We start from the raw sequence: 10,326 nt of genomic DNA, 5'->3' as shown, positions 1-10,326 counted from the left end.
GGAGACACAGAGGGCAAAGACACGAGGGGAAATCTAATAAACAATACTGAAAAAACCAACCTAGGAACCACAGAATAACCACAGAGTACAAGTGAACCTAAAAACAATATAGAAAGACCAAAAATGCACAAAAACCCAAAACACTGGGTCAAGTGGCCCAGGACCATGACAGTATGTCTTTCCACTTTTTTCTTTTTCCAAATTTCACATCCTCACTTCTCCTTCTTAGTTCCTCTTACCCGAGATACACGTGGAGGAAGTGGGGAAGAGACACACGGAGAGAGGAGTCAACAAGTATTTAAAGCTGGTTTTATGGTATCGGGAAGGTATCGCGTCCTCTGTCTGCCCGACTCCAGGCATTGTTCATATGCCTGCAGAGAGCTCTGTTGCCAGATTGGGGCAGTATCCCACATAGCAGACAGTTCTGGCTTGGATCTGGTGTTAACCCGGCACTGCTGGCTGACTTCTGGCATGGTAAGTGGTATGTCATCCAGATATGGGCCAGATCTGGTGTAGATGGCACTGTTTATGTAATGGCATGCCACATCTGGCCCGATTATGGTTTGGTGTATGTGGCCCAGGCTCATAGAACACAGGCCTGGCCAGGATCTGGCATCAAGCTGGCACTTCTGACTGACTGGTGTCATGGCAGGGTGCATGTCAACCAGATGTGGGCCACGTCTGGCAATGATGCCACTATTTATGTTCCTATTTTCCTATTTTAGTTAGAAAACCCAAATGCCATGTTGCAATACTATACTGCTATGGTGGCCAATGTTTCAAATGCAGGTTTGACAAGTTTGTGAGTGTAAACTTTATCCAAAACCTAGTGAGGGTTTACTCATGTTTACTTTTGTCCCATGTAAGTCATCAGTTTTCTACGTCTGTCAGCTGCAACAGCAAAGTTATAACATAAAGATCTGAAATTAAACCTTGTGTTAAAAGCACAGTATCCACTGCAGCCACTGTCTGTGCTTTTCATGCTCTTTTTTTGATCTTTGAAGTGTTTTTTCCACAGTTCTCTTGTTCCAGTTGACCTTTACTGTGACCAGAATCATGTACTAAGTGTGCTATGTGAATTACAGTCTAGCTGTAGCCACTTCTGGTTCTAAATTATTGTCTAAAACTTAAAGCTACAGTCTGGAGTCAGTTAGCTACAGTTAAAATTATTTTATTCTATTATTATTATTATCAGGGCTGGGTCAAATTATTTTGAAATGGTTTTGTTTGTAATTTTTGCAATAAGTAATGCAACTTGATTTTACAACATAATTAATTACTTCAAACGTTAAAATCATTACATTTCTCTTTAGCATGAAAAGCATTTTAATAGTGAATATTTTGTAGTTGTTAAAATCAAATAACACTTTTATAAACTTCACTGAAGTAATCATCTTTTCATTTTCAATTAAATATCCAAACATAATACTTAGAAACATAAATATTGGTGATGTTACTATTAACAAAGCATCCATGCTCACCTGATTTGTGTAAGTTTATTTGGCTGATCTGGCTGTGTTCCAGTTGGTCTATTCTGCTGCACTCCAAAACTGCTGTAAAAACCCAGAAAATACTTATTTTATCCTCAGGCACTAGGTCTTTAATTATGACCTATTTAAAATCTTTCCTCCAGTTCTGTCATTTGGAAAGGCTGTGACAATATGTCGACACAGGTCGTCCACATGCTCCTCGTCTTTCCTTATATAAAACAGACTTCTTGTCATGCCAGTGAAAGTGAACCTTAAAATGCTCAGATAACAGAGTCTCCTCCTCCAAGCAGAATAATTCCTCATTTCATACACTGCTTTTGTTTCACACACTGCCCACATCTCACATCCTCTTCAGTGGAAATTATACAGAAGGTGAGTCACAGTAGTGTGCTGCCAGGTTGGGGTCTAGACATCGGTGTCAGAAGAGGAAGCGACCCCTTAGCTTGGAGTCTGAGCATGACAGGGAGTGACCACCTGGCATTTCTGAAAGTTGTGGACAGTTTGGGTAGAGCAACAAATCTGAATGCTTTGTAACATCATTCGCATGAGTGAGGAACAGTGGGTATTATTGTGTTTCAAGAAGGGACAAAAAACAGCGTTCCATGTCACCAAGGGCAGCTTGGAACAGGCAATGGTCTAAGGAAGCCAGCAGGAACTGTAAGGGAAATCTTACTATGAGCACAAGCTTAACAGTGTGAAATGTAGATGGGAGAGACGGCTACATTAATATGTGGGACTCAGCTGCTGATTGTAGTGTTGATCCCAAGGCCTGCTCCTCTTCTCCCTCTCATTTTCTTCATTTTGTGTTTGTTTATTGTTTCCTGGGGATATTATCTCCACGATTTATGCTCAGTTTTTGTAAATAATCACAAAAAAAAACTACAGCACATTTTCATTATGCTGAATTTCTTTCATTATAAGGAGACCACACTATGCACATTTGGTAAAATGCTGCATTGAGAAACTCAAGTTTATAACAGTTTATCAGAAAATATCTTTTCATGTTAACATCAAATTGTAATGTAATGGTTATCCAACAAAGCTGCGTCCTCAAGTTTGCCAGATAATGAGGCCGGATGACAGTTGTGTGGAGTCTCTACATTTAAGGTGGCAGAAATGCACCTTGTTGTGAACAAACACAGAGTGGATTTGTTAAATGGACCTTTACATGACTTCTGATGTGAATCTCTCCCACAGATGTTCTGTTGCTCACACAGAAATACTTTCATGTACTTTAAAAAGATTTGAGTCTCTGCGGGAGGTTAGCTGAGAAAATGACTTACAGTAGAAAAAACATCACATCAGTTGACACAGCTGAGACATCAAAATCTAATCAATTTAACAGAAGGAGTTTACTGTTTTATCCGCTTTGTGTTAAAAGGACAGATGGCACTAGAATTATAAACAAACTGAAAACTTGTTTATGCCAACTGGCAGATTTAATTTATGGACAGTCACAGGGGTGGATTAGTAAATGGTAATGGTAAATTAACTGGTTCTTATATAGCGCCACTCACCACTTTCTTATTTTTTCATAATTAACTTGGGGTTAAAAATGTGCTCTGGAATCTGTGGGTGAGAGGACGATGTTAGTAAAGCTGACCTCCACATCCATCATGAACAACCCACATCACCCTCTGCATGACTCTGTGAGTGAGCTGAGCAGCTCCTTTAGTCAGAGACTGAAACACCCTAGCTGCAGGAAGGAGCGCTTTCACATACCATTCATCCCAACAGCAGTAAGACTCTATAACTCCTCAATCATGATGTCATGAGTCACTGGACACTGTAGACATCTACGGTCACCACTTCATGCATAATGCACATTTTATATGTATGGACGTGTGCAGGTATATGTGCATCTACTAAAAATTCCAGATGAGTTTGAATCTCAGCGACCTCAATCTCAACATCTAGTTCACAGGTCAAGTTTTATGAAAATCTTGTGAATGTGATAACTCTAGAAGGAAGTCACCTAGGATTTTAAATTGATACCATTGGTGCATCTAAGAAAACTCTCACAAGGATTCAAATCTCAAAGACATTGACCACAAGGTCAGTGGTCAAGTTTTCCAAAAATTCTTTGACTGTGATAACTTGGGAACAAGACGACGTAGGATTCTGATATGGATACCATTTGCTGTTTTCTTTCACTTACCTCAACCTATCTATTTCTACTCTATATCATTGGTATTAATAGCTCACTCAATGGTAGACCAAACTCTGAATCAATGTACAAGGATCTTTGATATTTCAGATCTGTGATATTTGCAATTGATAGATCTCTAATTTGACATCAAACTCTCTCTTAATCAATACCCAAAGATCTTTGATATCAAATTATTTTCACTTTTCATTTTGCACATTTCTACAGCAAACATGTCCGGCAGTTCCATTAGATTCCCCCCAGAAAAAAACGCATTTGTGTCATCTTCAAATAAAACTAGTTTTAATGTATCAAATACCTTACAATAGTTTTAGACCCAGTACAGGACCCTGGGGAACACCACAAGCAATGTCCAAGCATGATGAGCAAAATTCTTTTCATCTTTGTATATTTACTGAATGATGTAGCAACAGAACCTTTGAAAATGTGTTATTATACTGAACTTTATTGCTGTATTAGTCATTAGCGTGTAAAGAGTTATGGATGGCAATGAGTGCAGATATAGTTCTTGCATATGTAAATGAATCAGAACTGCATCTAAAGGAGAAAAACTACTGTTACACTTTTGTATAAGTTACATGCATGCCAAATGAAAAAAAAATCCATCACATGAATAAGTAATGAGGTTGTTGTTGTTTTATCATGAATGTTTTGTGAAATAAATAAAAAGAAAAAATAAATATTGTTGAATATTTTTTTTACATCTTTCATGGAACAATGTAGTAAGAACACATCTTTTTATTTTTTTTTACAAAAAAGTTAAAAAATCTATCATTTTTGGCATCTTAAGTGTACAACACTGTTTTCAGCTGGGAGTTGTCTGAAAGTGCTATCTAAATAAGTTGCTTGCTATAGTCTTTCTGGAGTTTATAGTTTCATTACAGCAGACCCATGGCAGCAGCATCCATCATTGCAATGTTAAACAGTCAGTGTGGTACAATATTCTTTTTTTCCTGTTTCGTTATGGATTCTCCTTCGCATCCTTCGTTTACCTCATGATTATTGTTGTTTTCACTGACATCATGTTGTGGGAAACTTAAAAACCTGTGAGCAGAAGTGACTCAGCTTAATGAGTGTTGAGTTAAATCAGGCTCTCAAAACTCTGTTTAAATAATATTACCGATTCAGGGACATGAAACAGAGCACAGAGAAAGCACACCGACAGGGATAACTAGACACACAAGGAAACACAGGACGAAAACTTCTCAACTAGAATATATAATCAATAATAATAATAACAATGATAATATTAATAAGCACAAAACACTGGGTCACCGACAAATAATCCCAGAGAGTTGACTGACATGAGAAGTGTAAGGGTGGGGTGTCTATTGATGAAACATTTAAGGTGACATATGCAAACATTTATCATCTCACACACATGAGCGCACATGCCCAGGAAACAGTCTTTGTTTGGCTGGCATGCAGTTTAGCACCTCATGTATGAGTCATTTTCTCAGAAGTACCTGAAGGTGAAGTCACAAGTTTTATATTTCATTAGCCAACACTACCTACCAACCTATCACAGTCTCTGCTTTTCTGTCATGAGCAGAACCTGGAAGGGGCGGGGCCAGTAGCCGTCACACCTGAGTTTAAAACATCTTAAATTATATTTGGCTTTTATTCCAACTATAGTAACGATACTTCTAAATAGCCACAGACTGAAAAAATCAGAAGTCAGTAAGAGTGAATAAAGAAATCATTGAAGATACCTAAGGCTAAAATCATAAATGCAAAAAAACAAAGTTGTAGAATAAAATGCAGACTTAAGTTACAAAGATATTGTGCATGGCACATTTTGTTACTTGGGAAAATGGAGAGGAGTGATATTGAGAAAGAGGAATCCAGGATAGTGTCTGATGGAGCAGAGGAGTGAGAATCCAAGATGTCCAATATTGTTCATTCCAAAGTCCAGAGGATTGTTGAGAACAGGAGGGCAGGCAGGTGGGTGTCCAGTATGAACTTGGAAGCAAAGTAGGCCAGCATCGAGAGACCAGGTGTGTTAAACAGGTGAGTCACTAATACTGAGTCTCGGGTGTGGAAAACTAAAGATGCAGAAAATTTCTGTTAACACAAGAAGAAACATAATTTTTTGGAGCTGCACAGCTTCTTTGTCTGGATTTATGTGTGGTTCCTTTTCTGTTAAAGTGAATATCAAAAAAACCCAAAACAACAACATTTGGATCATTACCTGTGATCACAAAACCCTGCTCTCGCTTGAATCATGGTAAACCAGTTAAAGTGACCGGAACAAACCACCTGAGCTCAGCTGCAGGTTACACCATTTTTGAAAATCACAAAGAGAAGCTGCAGCCCTAAATGCTGATAATTAAGTTATTAGAATTCCAATACTAACCACACATTTCTGACATTTTTCTTTATATTTGACACAAAAACGACCATAAATCAAACATTGTGTCAGTTAGCAGTTTAACAAAGTGCCACCTGCAAAGCACAAGTTTGTCCAAAAACAGTTTAACAAAAGACGTGTTACAGGGGTACCCAGCAAGATGAACACAGTGGTTGGGTTTTGATGCTTGGGGCTTTATTAATGCAACTTCTTTCAAGCTGCTGTAAACACTGTTGTACACACTGCTTCCTTGCTCAGCTTGCTTGTCCTGTGGCTTGCACTAAGCTCGCCCCTCTTCCTTTCTAGATCCTGACTGTTAGAGTGAATTGTTAAATGTTGCCATTGTTGTACTTAAATTTGTAAACCTTGCCTTGAACTACATGTTTAGATATTTTTCTGTTCCTCTCCTACATCTAGGTGGGGGATGCAATAGCTGTAAGTGTTTAACTGCAGGCACATTTCATGTGAGATTCTGGTTTCCTTATCTGATAAAGGATGTTCACTCCTGGACATTTAGGGGCCATCCTATTGGTAAATGGTAAACCATTAAAGTTAAGCCATATACGGGTGTGGGGAGATGACCTTTGGATGACAAGGAATCATCAATCATTGGCCAGCCATGTCTGACACTGCCCCCTGAAACCACTGCATAAACCCCTCTCCTGTAGCTTAATGTAATGCCCTCAGTCAAACAGCACACTTTTTCGGGTTCGGTGTGAGCCCCATCTGCTTACGGCAGAACTGCAGCCACCCACTACAAATACTCTGCCTAGATGTCACTATTGATGATGACATCATCAAGTTAGGTGGCAGCATAGGCAGCATGTGGGAGGTAAATGTGGTCCTGGAAAGTTGACGGGGTGATCTAGGAAGTTGTCGAATCAGGTCAGGGGGTAGGCATCAAACTGTGAGACCTCATTAACCTTACGGTATAGACCCATAGAGCCCCACCTTTCTTCACCAGAAGATGACCACACAGTGAGGGATCTTGGAGTAATTTCTGACCATTATTGTGCCCTTCAGTGCATTCAGTTATTACTTCTTGGCTGGACTACTGTAATTCTTATCATAAGGTTGCCCTAAAACTCCCTGAAAAGCCTTCAGTTAATCCAAAATGCTGCAGCAAGAGTACTGACAGGGACTAGAAAGAGACAGCATATTTCTCCTATAATGGCTTCCCTTCATTGGCTTCCTGTTAAATCCAGGATTGAATTCAAAATCCTCACATACAAGGTCTTAACCCTTGTATGGTGGGTCTGTGAGACCCATGCCATTTAGAGGCCGTTGCCCCTTTAGGCAGTATATACCATCAAAACCTGCAAAATATGGTATAAGGATATGTACACTTGATTAGAACTGATTTTATTTTTTTATAACATTTTATTGACAAAAAACGAGAAGCACATTAATTCATAAATGTGATCGAACAAAGGTAAAAGGAAAAAATGAACCATGTTTGCTGTTCACATGGCTCGTAATTGGGATAAAGTAAACATCTGTTGAGTAATTTAACATAAAATTGTTTGATAGTGTTAATTGGAAAGCCAAAATTCTAGCGGGTCCACCAGACCCATGAACACTGGCTGAGTAACAAAAATACGAACACCATACAAGGGTTAAATAATCAGGCCCCATCTTATCTTAATGACCTTGTAGTACCATATCACCCTATTAGAGCACTTCGCTCTCACAGTTCAGGCTTACTTGTTGTTCCTAGAGTATTTAAAAGAGTATTAAATTAGCTGAGAACAAACATACCACAGATGGCTAAAACAGCCACAGTCAGATTTTCAGTTGCACAAAAGGGTGTCACACGTAAGGCTGCAGGCTGTACACGAGTCTGTGGAAAACCAAACAGCCTGTGTGGGTTAACAACCACAGTCTAAAGATATGTATAACACGTTAACTGGTGAAATGTACTCATGTTGCTGTTAAGGAAGCCTGCATATCTTCCACTGTTTCACTGACACGTACATAAAACGTGTTGAAAAGCTCTTTTTCTCATACTAACATGTAGCAAACACGCTGTGTGCTGACAGAACAATCAAAACTTTATTCACAAAGTTCAACAAACAAAGCCTCGTATTATGATAACTTCTATGATAGCCACCATCTGATGGAGCATTAGCTCAGAACTCAGTGGTCACCTCCACAATATCATCATAGTCCTCAGAAAGTCTTTCCTCATCATTGGTAATTGTTGCCAAGGAGATGGTGGGGTCATTTCCTGTAATATGAAGTCATCAGACATATTTAAATGAGTCAAAAGCAATCGAGCTTAACAAATAATCAAGAATACTCAAAGGGTTACCTTTGGCACTGCGTCGATATAAAGAGACCATAAGGAGAGTGCAGATGAAACATGGACAGAAAACCACCAGGTAATAGACCAGTCTCATCACAAGATGGAGGGAGAAGAAGCCAGAGGGCCTACCTGCAGAAAGAATCCCACCTGTTCAATGAATATGTGGATGGAATAAAAGGTGAAATCAGAGTGAAGCTCCTCACCTGTGGCAGTGATCCAGCTGGATGGAGATTCTCCATGACCGCTGATGTCACACTTGTAGAGGCCTTCATCAGACCTGGAAACATGCTGGATGGTCATGTGACCTGTAGGCTGCTTCCTGATGAGGGAGCCATCTTTATAGAAAGCAGCTGTGAGGTTGGAGGGAGTGGTCTTTGTTTTACAGAGCAGAGTGACGTCATCTCCCTCCATCACAGGGAGGACAGGACTCTGCAGGATCACTGATCCTACTCAACACAGAGAAAAACTACAGCATTTCATCCATTTACACACAGCTTCATCAACACTAACTCCACACACTCAGCTTACCAGTGACTGTCAGGTTAACCATGTTACTGATGGGACCCTCTCTGGACTCACACCAGTAAACTCCACTGTCTCTTTCAACGATGTAACTGATGTCACAGGAAGAGTTAACTGATGTTCCCCACACATCTCCACACTGAGTGGTGTTTCTTTTGCTTGTGTTTCTCCTCAGAGTCCATCCAGCAGAGCTGTCGTCCTCCTCACAGCTCAGAGACACAAAGTCTCCTTGAAAGAACTGAGAGCTGCTGGGACTCACAGTCAGACGAGCTGTGAAGAGGATGTTTTGGGATTATGTAAGCAAAATTATTTTCTTCTTATAGTCTGTTAAAACTACTCAAATCTCGAGTCTCAGACTGTCTGCCTCCTGTGATTAAATTAACTCTATCAAATACTGATCAGTTTTTCGCATCTGGAATCTTTTTAAGGGTGAATATACTTCCTTCATTTTTTTGAGGGTGAAATATTCGGCAGACTTCAGCCATCAATTACTGTAATAATTATCATGTCATGCTACAGCAAAGCATGTTGAGCTGCTCAGCAGTGATATCAGAACTAAAGAGAAATGACACTCAGGTAATTTTGTGTTTGGCATTCAACAAAACAGCAGAGAAACCACCAGACTGTGGAGAACACAGACATCATGGGTTTGGTTGAGTTACACACTAATAAGTGGAGAAAGGAAGAAACAGTTTATTATTTATATCCTACACAGAGTGTTGACATGACTGAATATAAAGTAGTACATTTACTCAAGTACTTACAGAGTATGATTTATACCATATGTTTGAACCTTTGTTTTGTAGTTTTCTATTTCTCCTCCACTGAATTTTGAATTCAAAGATTGTACTTCTGCTATTTATTTAACTACTATGTGATGCTATATAACTATAAAGTTACTCAGCAGTATATAAGTTGTTCTAACCATCTCAAACACTGAAACACAATTAAATCAACATTTAAATAAAAAATATGATGCAATAAAATCATCTATATGATTTTATTGAATAAGTACCATTTCTTTAAGTATATTGCTTTTGTATGATTTCTTAAGCAGGATTCTGACTTTTACCAAAAAACATAATTCATCACATTTTAAAACTGTATTCAAACTTTGTTTAAACTCCTGTGCACCCATCTGTATGATTGCTGCATATTAAGGTGCAATTCAATATTTCTATATCAGTCACCTGCACTGTGTTTACTTATAGTTAAATATTTCCTGTTGACCCGAATCTTTGTCTCAGTCTCCTCAATCAAAACTGATCTAAAACACCTCTGATTGTACACCACAATGGATGTTTGTGATAAAGAACCAACAGACGTTTTACAGTGTACTTACAGAGCAGGCACAGCACAGACACGTTCTTCATCCCACACTTGGTAATATCAGATCCACACTTTGACCAGTTCAAAGTCAAATCCTCCTCCTCTTCCTCTCTGACAGGATACCAGTGTTGTGGTTTTTAGTGGAAGCAAAGGCTTCTGTCAG

The sequence above is a fragment of the Pelmatolapia mariae genome, linkage group LG3_W, assembly GCF_036321145.2.
Source record: "Pelmatolapia mariae isolate MD_Pm_ZW linkage group LG3_W, Pm_UMD_F_2, whole genome shotgun sequence".
NCBI lineage: Eukaryota > Metazoa > Chordata > Actinopteri > Cichliformes > Cichlidae > Pelmatolapia > Pelmatolapia mariae.
This window is presented reverse-complemented; position numbering follows the sequence as displayed.